The sequence below is a fragment of the Alosa alosa genome, chromosome 23 (assembly GCF_017589495.1).
Source record: "Alosa alosa isolate M-15738 ecotype Scorff River chromosome 23, AALO_Geno_1.1, whole genome shotgun sequence".
In the NCBI taxonomy this organism is placed as follows: Eukaryota; Metazoa; Chordata; class Actinopteri; order Clupeiformes; family Clupeidae; genus Alosa; species Alosa alosa.
The window spans coordinates 21,695,066-21,710,112 of record NC_063211.1 but is presented as its reverse complement, the minus strand read 5'-3'; the positions used below and the strand labels follow the sequence as shown (position 1 = coordinate 21,710,112).

General features: G+C 42.9%; 1 long non-coding RNA gene across 1 annotated transcript; it reads left to right on the top strand.

Annotated features, from left to right (window-relative positions):
* The first annotated feature begins 8,114 nt into the window (after positions 1 to 8,114).
* Positions 8,115 to 12,233, top strand: LOC125288158. Its single transcript, XR_007192460.1, has 3 exons — positions 8,115 to 8,470; positions 8,812 to 8,936; positions 10,397 to 12,233. It is a non-coding gene; the product is annotated as an uncharacterized LOC125288158 (long non-coding RNA).
* Positions 12,234 to 15,047: the final 2,814 nt, after the last annotated feature.

Here is a 15,047-nt window from a genome sequence, read left to right as displayed (position 1 = left end):
TATGTGACAGAAAATAGATCACGTGACCGAAGTCGAGGTTTGAATAAAACCCAAAGGCGTCTTGGAATTTGTATTCTACGCTAAAGAAGCTTGCCCACCCCCCCCCCTCAATCGCTATTCTGCAAATAAACAAGAGCAGAGAGAGGGACTGAGTTATTCTCTGTCGTCTCCAGCATTAAAATGGATACAGCTGGCATCAGCAAAAACAAAGCGTTTGAGAGTTTGAAACAGTGACGAGAAATCTGTTTAATGTCAGATGAAGCTGTGAGCTGGGGAAGCACAATTAAGAGATTTTATTACGAGCTCTGGGTTCTTTCTGTGGACACTTTCCACCCTTAGTTTGTTAAGTGTCAGTTAAGTCAGTAGAGGAACAAAAAAGAAAAGTGGCCACAATTCCAATTGCGATGACAAGTTTAGCATGGCTCTATTCTCCAGGATCCTGAAAGCAATGGCGAACAGACAAAGCCATTGTTACCGTTTAAATAATAACGCAGTCTCCTCCCATATGTGGTCGGACGATGCCTTTGAACTCGGAAACGCTCGAGAACGGGGTTGGGTGAGAATTTTTTAATTAAAGAGGCCATTTTTGGGGAAGAGCATGTGGATGATAGGCTTGGGTCCTCCACAGATGACATCTGCGGCACAGATTTTGCTTAGCTGCTGCCTCGGACAAGGCCCTGTCTAATGAAGGCATACACACACACACACACACACACACACACACACACACACACACACACACACACAAAGCAGAACAAAGCCCTGGCACCTGGGATGGCCGTGTTGTCTGGGTGGTCAAGAAGCTCCTATACTCGGCCCTCACATGTGGAATTACTTGGGGCCATCTCAAAGAAGTGCAATGCAAAGAGAAAGAGAGAGAGAGAGAAAGAGAGAGAGAGAGAAGGAGAGAGAGAGGGGTGGTGGAGGGAGAGGGAGAGGGAGGGCAACTTAGAGGAGGAAGGGAAAGAGGGAAAGAGAAGAAATGAAGAAAAAGAGAGAGAGAGAGGGGGAAAGAGAAAAGGCGAGACAGAAAGACGGAGAGAGGAAAAGTGGAGGTCTTCCATGGTGGGTGATAGCATTAGCGTCTCCCCTTTCACCACCAGTCTCACACTTCAAAAAGCGAGAGAGAACGGGAAAAAAACGACCCTCTGTATCTTTCATCGCCGACTCCACCGCTCGGAGGTGGCCAAAGGTGACCCTGGGAGCCGTTAGTCTTCTTCTATTGAAACGAGCCGTCCTGCAACGCCGTGATGTCATCTCCACATGGACCACTTGGGTTGGCTGGGGATTTGTGTGTGTGTGTGTGTGTGTGTGTGTGTGTGTGTATGTGTGTGTGTGTGGTGGTGTTGTGGTAGAACAGTCCATCTCATCCCACACGGAGACAAACAAAGACCAACTGTGATCGGCGAATGGCGAGGCCAGTTTTTGTCCTTGCGAGAGAAAAAAAAACAAGTCCACACATTGTCAGGCTTAATAAAAATGTGCAATTTCTTGTTTAGTCCTGTGGCTATGTTGGTCATTTAAATGCATTCTCCTCTGTGTGTGCAACACTTTGTCAGAGCTAAACAAATCTATTGTGCGCCTTGTTGAGTTACAGCAAAAGTGTGAATAATAGCTCGAGTCTGTTGACTTGCGCCACTTCAAACCCTTCTAGCTGTGTATCAATCTCGGGGCACATTTTGGAATATAGCAGCATACAAATTGAGATGCACAGTATACACACATCAATATGTGAAAGATGCTAACAATATACGTTAGTCATTCCATTTAACATGATATTAATGGACCTATTCCTAAAATGATCTAAGTTTTGTGACAACCCAATACTGTGCATTTGATAATAATGCATTTGTGTGAAATAGTACTTGATGTAAAGCACATGCAGAGATGGGTACATGGAGAGATGCATATTAGAAGTGTTTAAACTCATGTGTAAATGTATAGCTGTGTATTTTTTTTACAGTGCTGGTGGTAGTGTGTGTGTGTGCGTGTGTGTGTGTGTGTGTGTATGTGTGTGTGTGTTTGTGTGATGAGTGGGTGCGTGGGTGTAAGACCCATCCGAGACGGCCCTTGTATCTGGTCTCTTAGCTTGCCGAGCTGCTATACTCTAAAATTCTCATGGTAATCCGTTATGGCACCAATCCATTCCGAGTGGCACGTGATTTACTGCCGTGTGTCATCCGCAGCCTTGCTCAACCCCCCGTCCACCCCCCCCCCCCCCGCAAGTTAAATGACCCGAAAATAACATTAATATGTACTAGAGCGAGATGGAAGGCCCGAGCCAGAGGGGTGGTCTCTGGCATTGGCTTTCACCCGTGGAAACATAAGCTCAAATATGGCTCCTGGGTGCTGATAACGGTCAAGACACAGCGCCGGGCGTACGCGGTCACCTGCCGGGAAGAAGCCAAATGCCGGCGGAAGGTTAAGTACTCACGAAAGGCCTTGAGCTGAACAGAGTGGCGAAGGTAGCGCACTTTAGTAGACAGACGAAGTGAAGGAAACTGATGGAAAGAAAAAGAGAGAGAAAGAAAAATAGAGCCAAAAATTGAACATTGAAGCCTTGAAACAACCTTGCTCAGCTGGGAAAAAAAAAACATGCTTGAAACACAAGTTTTGTAAGTGTTTTTTGTTGTTCAGAATACATTTCTTGTGGCTGTAACAAAAGTTTTATTTTTTATTAAACTAATATGTGAACATAATATCACACAATGTTATATACTTAGTGTGAAAAACTCACGGCTGTAAATCATTTTCACGCTTTTATTGGAGGCAAGGTCTTTTTTTTTTTTCAGGCAAAAGAAATGAGCCGTAACAATACCATAGTCCAAGAAGCCAAAGCCACACTTGTTTATACGATCCCTTAATTCTCACAGCCTGCTCGGGCTCGCTGAACACCAGACTGCCTGTTCAACCCAAAATCCCACCTGAAAGGCAGCGGTTCCACCCAATCAGAGCGCCGATTGTAGAACTGTCACGCCTTCATCCTGTGCTCGACAACCAATGGCTTTCAAGAGAAACAGCCTAGAAAAGGAATAAAAGACAGGACGTCGTGTAACTGCGCCATGACATCACAAAACAGCTCCAAATCAAAAGGGCATGGCATACTGTAAATAGTAACTTTGTAATGCAACACACACACACACACACACACACACACACACACACACAAAACATACAAAGACAGTTAAGTCGGAGCGTGAATCAGGATGCCTCGGGCCAGGGGATGCTAAGAAGCAGAAAAGAGGAAACAGCTCTTTGATTGAAGCGTCTGTTTTTGTCTGCAAAGGCGCTGAGAAGAGGAGTGAGGAACTTTGGGGGTGGGGGGGGGTTCGAGGGTGTGTGTGTGTGTGTGTGTGTGATGGGGTTCAGGGGGGTGCGGCATCTGGCCGCCTCAGGGTGGTGCAACCGAGTTTCCAGAACATTCCTTGAGAAGCAGGAAAGACAGTGATTTCCACCCAATCGGAAAGCGCCGATATCCAGTCAGTGCTGGTGAAAGGATGACAGGTTAATGTGAATCTCGGGGCCCCTACATGCAAAGTTGCTGGTAACCAGCGGTTGCATACAAACTATAGGGACAAACTATAAAATGCATTTTTTAAAAGCAACTACAATTAAATCAGCTTAAATTAAAATCAGTCAAATGTATCAGTTATCCATATGTGTCTATGGGTGGTTTGTGCTAACAAGACCATTAACAGCTTTCTCTCTCAATTACACATTACAGGGATGAGACTAAGGGAGATTGTGGGGCCCAACATATTGCCAACGAGTGGTGTTAAGACCCTCACACAGTCACTGAGTCCACTGTGAGTCCACTGTGTGTGCACTGGTCACCCCAGACACACACTGATCCAAAGTTCAAGTTACAACTGTAAGACATTTCTGGAATTGAGCAGTGTGCAGACCGTGAATAACTGCTTTAGTATACACCCGGCAAGATGTGTGGTCCGCAAAATGCCATCGAAAGCCCCTAGTGTGTGTGTGTGTGCGCCTGTGTATATGCACACATGCATATGTGTGTGAGAGAAAGAGAAGTTATGTGTGCATGAGCTTTTGCGTTTGTGTGTGAGTGTGATATTGTATTTTAATGTGTGAGAGTTTGTGTGAGTGTATGTGCGTGTGTGTGCGAACGTGTGATTTTGTATAATTTGTGTGTGTGATTTTGTTTGTGTGTGTGTGTGTGTGTGTGTGTGTGTGGAGCGTGTGTGGGCATTCCCATGAAGGCTGATGTGTGACCGTCTGCTTGCATGTCAGCGCCGACATGCATGCGTTTACAAGACAATAGGGAGATGTGCGGCATGGGACGGTCATTTTATGGCCTCTCAGGAAGTTTGTCTTGGGATAATAGCTGAGGACGTGCTCGGCCAAATGTAAGCTGCTGGACTGGAATGCTTCGGGAATGAGGGCTATCCATGCTTGTCTGTCACCCCAGAACAGGTGGTGTGTGTGTGTGTGTGTGTGTGTGTTGTGTGTGTGTGTGTGTGTGTGTGTGTGTGTGTGTGTGTGTGTGTGTGTGTGTGTGTGTGTGTGTGTGCGTGCGTTTATGTGGACACCTGGACGCCTCCATTTTGAATTGCATGACATCTTACTTTTAGCATAGCTGCTTGTTTTAATACGACTACTCATGTATTGTATTTGCAAAAATCCATGTTTAAAAGATGAGGAGGGTGATAATGCATCACAGACTTTCATACTTTTTCCTCTCGCACTCTTGAAGTGATGGCTCAGCAGCTTTGGAGGAGCTTCTCCACGTCCGTCCTGAATGTAAAGTACTTAATGCACAATTCCGTCTCGTGCCATGTGTTTTTCCCTGAGCCAAAGAACATAGACACTTTCATTTTCTCTCCCTCGAGCTGTCAGAGGCACAGGAAATATTCTGAGCGAAGTCACACACACACGCAACACACAACACATACACACATACACACACACACACACACACACACACACACACACACATAGAACACATGTGTAGGGTCAGCGGCAACCATACACTGTGTGTAAATGTGTTTGTGAATATGTGTGCATGTTTGTGTTTGTATGTGTGTGTGTGTGTTTGTGTGTGTCTGTGTCTGTGTGTGAGAGAGAGAGAGAGAGAGAGAGAGAGAGAGGAAAAAAGAAAGTAAATGCTAGTGGGAGGCTCAAATCATAGATTTGCTCCAAGACAAACCTCAGACGTCTTGTGGAAGAGACTAGTGGATACACACATACGCCTGACTGAAGTGTCGCGGCACTAGCTGACTCAACACTTGCCCCACATTTGTCCTAAGAGCACCACACCACGGACATGTGAAAATGAAATAGGGATAAGGCATAAGGGAGAGCTAAGGGAAAGAAAGAGCTTCTCCTCTGCTCTCAGCCTGAGGAGATGATTGCAGAAACACTTGGGAGAGGAAAGGGTTGGAAGACACCCCCATCACACACACACACACACACACACACACACACACACACACACACACACACTCAGAAGAACCCCCCCCACCCACTTCTGAGTGCCCTTGACAGAGAGGACCTCCGAGCACCGTGACATTACTCCATCAATCTGTATTTAAGACCAACATGGCGGCCAGGCTGTTGCTCCCCGGTTCAACTCTCTCTCTCTCTCTTACTCGCTCTCTTACTCGCTCTCTCTCTCTCTCACACACACAGGTGCACTCAAACACACACACTCACACACACACACATGCACACACACACATACATACACACACAGACACACACACAGTATCACACGTACACACACACACACACACACACACACACACACACACACACACACACACAAACACACACACACACACACACACACACACACACACACACACACACGCACACATTCAATTTCTTTCATTCCTTACACACTTCACTTCCCTCCTCTTCCCTCCCCCCTAACACACATCCACACACTCTCTTTCTCTCTCTTTCTCTCTCTTTCTCTCTCTTTCTCTCTCTTTCTCACAGTCTTTGTCTGTGCACCTCTTATCAGACACCTGCAGCCAAATGTGCACCAGAGCACACCCGAGCACCATGACTGGCCCCAGAAGAGTCCGAGCAGGAGGAGCAGCACAGGAGGAGCAGGACAGGAGGAGCAGGACAGGAGGAGCAGGACAGGTCAGGAGGAGCAGAACAGGAGCACAGGAGGAGCAGGACAGGAGGAGCAGCACAGGAGGAGCAGGACAGGACAGGAGGAGTAGCAAAGGAGGAGCAGGACAGGAGGAGTAGCAAAGGAGGAGCAGGACAGGAGGAGCAGGACAGGACAGGAGGAGCAGTACAGGAGGAGCAGGACAGGAGGAGCAGGAAAGGACAGGAGGAGCAGGACAGGACAGGAGGAGCAGGACAGGAGGAGCAGGACAGGACAGGAGGAGCAGGACAGGAGGAGCAGAACAGGACGGGAGGAGCAGGAACCGGAGCTGCCGCTGCCGCTGCAGGAGCCTCTGAAGAGGAGCCATGTCAGACTCACCAGGCTGCCACTGCCACCGCCTCCACCGCTAAAGAGAGGGAGAGAGACACACGTTTACGCGCTCTATGATCTGCTCCTGCTCCAGAATTAGAAAACAGAGCTGTTTTTGTGTGTGTGTGTGTGTGTGTGTGTGTGTGTGTGTGTGTGTGTGACAGCAGAAAGTGGTCGGCAGAGGACAATAACAAACCTCCTTGGTGCATATTCATGGAATGCTGTTTGTTTGTTTTTTAGCACATCAAAGCTTCTCTCAAATTCTCTCAAATATTGCTAACCCGAAAAAAGGAGACTCTGTAAAAACATTGTATAAAGTAAAGATGACATTTTGAAAAAGCAAAATGTCAGTGGTTTTAGCATTCACTCTTTTCTTATTTTAACTTTTTGATTGTTTTTTGTTCTCGTCAGTCAAGTCATATTTTCAGTATTTTTGGGAAAGCACTTAAAATTCAGCATGGGCAACAGTCAGTCATTCAGCCAGTTATCTGTTTATATTGTGTGACTTTTAAGAATTCCAGTGATTATATACGGTAATCTAAAATGATCACATACTATTACATACTTAAGTTATATGCATAATTATATGAAAGAATCAGTTTTATTGGCCAAGTATACTTACGTACACAAGGAATTTGACTTTGGTAGATGTTAACTCTCTTTGCATTAAACAAATGTACATGTAGTAGTAACAAATAGACATGTAGTAGTAACTTTTACATTCAGTAGACAAATAGTAATGTAGGCACAATAGAGACAGCAATATACATATAGGCACATATCAACATAATATACAATAATACAAAAATACAAGTAAGACATAATATCAAGACAAGTACACATGGAGTGGGATGTAAAGTGCAAAAATAATGGTGCAAATGTAGCGTGCAAGATGCATATTGGAATGATAAAGTATGTAATGTGTAGGAGAAGTGGTTGAATGGTCAATATGCAATATGCATAATATGCATATAAGCATATTTATATGCCAGCATCATCGTGTATCAGACAGAGCATGGGCAATTTTTGTGTTAAAGCTGCGCTGAATTTGTACGGTATAACATTTCTGAGGTTAACCCAGAGCAGAAGGTCGTCCCATGAAGAACAAATGGCTTGTAAATGACATGTTTATTTGACTTGGGACATGACGTCAACTTCCTCAACCTCTGACGCTCTTACAAAACACATGTACAGATTTCAGTCACTGGTTTGTCATAATTAATTCACCCCGTTTAAAAATACAACAGGACATAGTGTATTCTGTGCACGAAACACGCCCTGTGTTTTTTGCACCCTGCCTTTGGGTCGTCTATGTAATCAGGGGCTTGAGACACATCACTGTTGGTGAAGACAACGGTCTGAGCTGGTTGTTTTTGTTGTCTGCAAAGTCACTGCCCGTGTTCTCCAGTCTGCCTGTGTTTGGGTCTCTGTCTGGGTGCGGCCCACACACACACACACACACACACACACACACACACACACACACACACACACACACACGCATACACACACACACACACACACACACACACACGCACACACACACACACACACACACACACACACACACACACACACACACGCCGCACACACACACACACACACACGCATACACACACACGCACACACACACACACACGCATACACACACACGCACACACACGCATACACACACACACACACACACGCACACACCACAGCCTCAGCAGTCTGCACTGCTGGGACAAAAGGACCCGAAACCAGAGAGCTTCTCTTTTGTTGTTTCCAGTGCTGGCCGGCTGAGAGACGTTAGCCCTACAGAGATGAAGACATTGGGGGGGGGGGGGCGTCCCTACCCTCCGCATAACCCCGACGCGGCTCCCACATTTAGGGCACAGAGACTGTGGCGGCCGGGGAAGATCCAAGCCAACATGAGACAGAGCTAACAAGGATCAAGAATGTTAAACTTGGACCATGATGGGAACACTTGCAATGGGGTAGGAGGGAGAATAACACCATTACAAAAGCAACAAAATGGTGAGTCACCCATTTCATTTTTAGTCTGCTTCTCGCTCCTCTGCAAATACATCCAGATAAAAATAATCACTGTAAATTCAAGTACTGCAACCATTTGTGAGACACAAATGTGAGTCATTTAATGACATATTAACATTAACTCACAAAAATCTATATTTACTTACACAAGCAACAGTTTTCCCCTTCTGTTTAACTTACATTATTTTGAACCTCTGATCACAAATGACTTCAGCATAAATGATTTCTAAAATGTTTTAAAATGCTGTAATTGTTGGTTGAAACTAGTTGATGACCAAGCCTTACTAACTGTCACATACAAATCTCTGTGTGATGTTATCTAGACCAAGAGACAACAAAAGGGATGATCTGCCCGCCTTCACAGGAAATGGAAGCTTATGAAGCAGACCATTACAGGAAGTCATATAGTTTGGTTGTAGCCACCCAGATACAGTAGAACGTTCAGTCAGTGAGTGAAAGAAATGTGTGAAACTCAGATATTCGGCAACACTTTATAATAACTACACACAATTCATCATTTATTAAGCCTTTGTCACTTATTAGTTAATGATTTGCTCATCATTAGTAATTTCTTGTTCATGCATAATTTATCATCAGTAAAACATTTGTTCACACAGTTGTAAATGGTTTGTTCATAGTAAATAAGCATATCCAAAAAAAATGTTTGTAAGTACATGATTTATACTTAATAAGTAATGAAACAACCACTTATAAATGAAATCATTTTCCTATTTGTAAAGCATTGTGCCTATGTTAATTATCATATATAAAGTATTTGTACACACAGTTATAAATGGTTTGTTCATAGTTACAAGCCTATATCTAAAATATGTTTATGAATTATTGTTAATACTTAGTAAATAATGCAATAATATTTTGTTGATGAAGTAATATTTCCATTGTTTAACAGTTGTTACATACACATGCACTAATGATTAGTTAATGTGAGGATACATATTTTATAAACCACTTCCTAATACTAATTCATGATTGACTCAGGAGTTACAAGTGGTAAGTTAATGATATTTTGTGAGCTTATCTAAAGTGAGGACTTTCTATGCCTTGCAACACATTTTCAAATAGTTATAAATTATCATTAACTAACCACTTGTAACTCCTGAGTTAATTATGAATTATAGTATTAGGAAGTGGTTTATAAAATATGTATCCTCACCTTAACTCATTATTAGTGCATGTGTATGTAACAACTGTTAAATAATGGAAATATTACTTCATCAAAAACATATTATTGCATCATTTATTAAGTATTAACAATAATGCATAAACATACTTCTATAAACAAACCATTTATAACTGTGTGAACAAATGCTTTACTGATGATAAATTATGTATGAACAATAAATTACTAATGATGAACAAACCATTAACTAATAAGTAACAAAGGCTTAATAAATGATGAATTGTGTGTAGTTATTATAAAGTGTTCTGTTATATTATAAAGATATTCTACTTACTTTCAGATAACTTATATTGTATACTGCATACAGCATACATCACATCTGAACCAAATCTTGCAGCATTTTTTTTTTTTAATAAAATATTCAGATTCATTATAACATTGTTCCACTACTTTCAGAACACTACATATATTGGACTATCACAATAAATTATACCAAAAAAAAAAAAAAAAAAGATTAATAAAGGATCTGGGTAAGAATGTATCAACTACAAATCTGTGCGAATTGTTGATGATCTTGTCATTCATATTTATTTGGTATTTATATTATAAAATTGCTTTGATGTCTTCCACAAAAAAAAAAAACATTAAACGGGACTAGTTTCATTAACACATATGCTGTTTATTACAGTCCACCCCCAACCCACATTGTAAACTGAAACTCTGTCACATGTTTTGAAAAGATACTCTACATCTGTTTTCATTGGCAGCCAGAGGAGAAACCCTCCACTCCACTCAGCCCGAGTGACCGAAAAGAGATGGACACTGCCGTAAACTCCACATTCGCATTCCACTTGCGACTTTGTCTCTTTGTCATTCTCTGTGCCCTGTGTTTTCAGGCCTGTCAAGTCCACATGCTCTTCGCCGGTCTGGGACAAATTAGCAGAGATGACAGTGTCATCTGGCTCTGAGCCCTGTCCTCCCCTCTCTCTCTCTCTCTCCCCTTTTGTCTTGTGGCAAGGGAGCGTGGTGCTGGCCGGGGGTAACGGAGACAAGCGTGGTCTGTTCGTCCACAATGAGCTGAAGGGGACCTCACCTCCTCTCCACTGATGTCACTGGCTTTGGTGTGGCACTAATACAAGTGTGGTTTAAGAGAGGGACGACAGCACATCTTTAACACATCATAATTCATGTTGTTTTCTGTTTTTATATGGCAGACAATGATCTCCACTAGCAACAAAATTAAAGTATGTGTGTTTGTTTACAGTTAAGCCACATCTGATATAGGTCTCTCAGATAAGTTTATAAACATAGACACCACACAGGTAATTTGCATTGTTAGAACAACATGCAGTTTAAAATATTCTTTTTTTAAGTAATTGTATAAAATATGTGTCAGATAATGTCTATCATAATGTTAAGTCAACATTTGATTAAATGTGTTTTCATCATTGTAAAATGTGTTATTCCAAGAGGTTCAGTTCATGGGGGGTTTTTAGTGTTGTAAGAAAATTCAAATCATGAGATGTCGGGAAACCCTAAGCTTAAACCCAAACCAAAGTGCTTTCGAGAATGGTGGTCGAAACACAGAGTATGAATCATTCCCAGTTCTGCTGAGATGAGAGCTGTGAAATTAAATGATCATTTGTCATCAATCCTCTCCTTTGAAACCTGATCAACTAGTCTTCTAGCAGGTCCTTCACTCTAAAAGGGAACGAGTGCAGACTTGAGACAACTCTCTCTCTCTCTTTCTGCCCCAAAACAATATTTCTGCAGTGACTGTCTTTTTTGAAATTAGCAGTCTGTCTTGCTCTGTCAGGCACAAACCAAGATGGCCTTTGAGTGGGCGGGTCCTTCTGCTTTCCCCCCCGGCGTCCCATTGGATGGTTGGCGGAGGCGATGAAAGTGTGAATTTGACAGGACCCATCAGCTGCAGTTAATCATTGGCATGTGAGGCCTGGAGAAGTCACGTTCGTGCGGGTGTCAGCCAAACATCTTTCCGTTTGAGAGGAGAGGAGACGAGAGGAGGACAGAGGAGGAGAGGAAAGTGCATCCATTTCTCAGTTAGCCAATCGCACTTCCTCCATACTTATTAATTGACAAATAATTGTTTTTTTTCCTCTCTTCCTCTCTCTCTCTGCACATATCTGTTGAATGATTAATATAGGCCACATTTATCACTTAGGGAAAAAAAATAGATTTTTGAAAGTTGGGAAAGATGTGTGAACAGATTTGTATTTTTCCTGATCAGGTGTGCAGAAGAACAAGACATAAAAAAAGCAAAAAACAAAACAAAAACAAAATAAGTCATAAATGCAAGACAACCCCACACATGAGGAGCACGTCTGAACAGCCGCATCTCCTTGTGTTGTGACCTGGCACCCACTTTGACTCTATTCCCTGTCTGACGAGTGCCTGCGAGGAAGTGACTCAACAGCAGAGAAACATGCTCAAACACCCAAGCCGCTTCTGTTGCTCTGATCTGAGAGTGATGCATCATGCCGCATGACAATGTGGAGCTCGGTGAAGTTTGCGGGTAATTTACCTGTCATGCTGTTGTTATGTGTTCCTGTGAGTATGTGTGTGTTTGAGAGAGAGAGTGTGAAAGAGAGGAATCTGTGTATTTTTCTCTACATGTGTGTATTTATGTGTGCAGTGTGTTCATCCGTGCATGTTTGCATGTGTGTGTGTGTGTGTGTGTATGTGTGTGCCTCTGTCCTAAAAAGCAATTGCTTAGGGGTACCACACAAATAGTACAGCACCATGACAGTAGCCTTAGAGAAATAAACAAACCAAGGCCCTTGACTGCTAAAATGAAACTTTTGTGCAAAAAAGTTGTTTTTTGTTGAAAAGGAAAAAGCTTTTCATGGCTTTGGAAGGACAGAATTGATGGGCTGATGTTACCCCAGGGCAAATTATGATGACTTTTTTCTCTTTCCACATTCACTCTGGTCTTTATTCACTTGTCAATACAAGAGAATGTTATGAGTTAGCAATTTGGTTTGGAGTGAATAACTGAATGTCCTCTTTATATCCTCATATGTAAAACAAGCACCAACTCACACAATGCATAATGCTTTCTGCCGTCCAAAGAAACACACGCACACACACACACTCACACACACACACACACACACACACACACACACACACACACACAAAATCTTACGCAGAAACACAGCTGGTTTGACTCTATTCCATCCATATGTACAATCCTTACACAAACACAAAGGCAAACAAACAAACACACACACACACACACACACACACACGTGAGCAAAACACCTCTACGCCCATTGATTAACTTACTCTATTCCCTATTCCCCTTTTAATAAGTTGCCCATAATCTGGTATGCTTATTTATTTACTCTCCTGACTGATAAGTGGGGGGGCAGAGAGGAGGGGGGAGAGGGGCCGGGCTGGAGGGAAAGCCAGCTGATTGTTTTTCCATTATTACAGACACACATTAGGCTAGCGTTCGATCATTAGCTCATTAGGCCCTTCAGTGTGCGGTCATTAACTTCAGCGCCAGCCCCTTCAGAGTTTAGCGCCCTCTTCCTCCAGTGCTCAGCATGGGGAGAAAGAGACCCAGAGTCTACCCCCAAAGGTGTGTGTGTGTGCGTCGCGTGCGGCAGCGTCATTGCGCGTAATGTCTTGCAGTCTGTGTGTCTGTGTGTCTGTGTGTGTGTGTGTGTGTGTGTGTGTGTCTGTGTGTCTGTGTGTGTGTGTGTGTGTGTGTGTGTGTGTGTGTGTGTGTGTGTGTGTGTGTGTGTGTGTGCGGTCCACTGAATTCATGTATCATCGAGTAAAAAAAGACAAAAGAAAGATTACATGAGAAACATGAGGCAGAATGAAAATACTGTAATACACTGATCATAAGCTTGCTTGGTTTATTAGCTTATCTGTCTTGAAGCTGTACTGTAATTGTGATTATATTGGTCTGTAAGGTATCAGAGGATTCAGGATGACTGTCTAACATTCATGTTTTTTGGAAATTGCAACTGAATTGAATCAAATGTTTGTAGTATTAGTTGTTCCTTGAATCTATAGACATTTAGAATTAATTAGGAATTACCATATTATTATTATTATTATTATTATTATTATTATTACTATTAATATTATTATTATCACTACTGTTGTTTTAGACCTGAAACCATGACTGATTGATATAACACAATAATTAAAATGAAAAGTTTGAGATAACTTAATAAATGAAATAAACATCACTGCATTGTATGTTGCTTTGTGTTTTATATGTGACTCATGGGTTTTGTGTATGCTGATTGGTTTGGCACCCCTAAGCAATTGTATTTTAGGACACACACACACACACACACACACACACACACACACACACACACACACACACACACACACACACACACACACACACACACACACACACACACTCACACACACACACACACACACACACACACACACACACACACACACACACACACACACACAGATTCCAGCAGCAGCGTCTAGTGGCTGTGGGGCCAGTGATGCTGAAAAAGAGACATGCTTTCTGCTTGGGCTGCTTTGCACAGAAATGACAGCAGCCTGCGAGAAAGCCACACTGTTCCTCCTGCTCCTGGGAGACACCCCAGAAGCCACGGGCTCTTGCTTGTGAGTGTTTGCAAAGGTAATCTCTGTGGAATAGCAGCAGCGCTTCTCAGGAACAAGGGGGGAGGGGAGGGGTGTATGCGTGTGAGTGTGTATGTGTGTGAGAGAGAGTGTGTGTGTGTGTGCCTCTGCTGGTGTGTGTGTATTTACATGTGGTGTGTGTGTGTGCATAAACTCAGGTAAGTCTTTTGAGTGTTTGTATGTGTGTGTGTGTGTGTGTGTGTGTGTGTGTGTCTGTGTGTATGTCAACTGAAGCATAAAGATGTATCCACACTTGCACACAACATATGGGGAAAGTAGTGTCTTGTGTGTGTCTCTGTGTTCTCTGAGTCGCTTCATGTCTGTGTATACTTGCATGTGTCTGTGTATATAGTTTTGTGACTTTTTATTTTTGTCAGTGTGCCTTTGTGTATGTTTATTATGTTGTGTTTCTGTGTGTGCCTGTGGGGGCCTATGTGTGTGTACTGTAAAAGTAGGCATGTTAGTATTTCATTTGTTGTTTGTTTGTTTTGTATTTGTGTGTGTCCCTGTGTGTCCCTTTATTGACAATGTGTGTGTGTTGTATATATGTAAGTGTGTGTCTGTTTGTGTGTGTTTAGGCGCAGATGGCTGTGTGCATGCTTGTTCTCATATTTATCTGTATATGTATGTGTGTGTGTGTGTGTGTGTGTGTGTGTGTGTGTGTGTGTGTGTGTGTGTGTGTGTGTGTGTTTGCTGGGGCGGGGTATGTGAAGTAATACAACACACACACACACACACACACACACACACACAAACACACCACGTGCT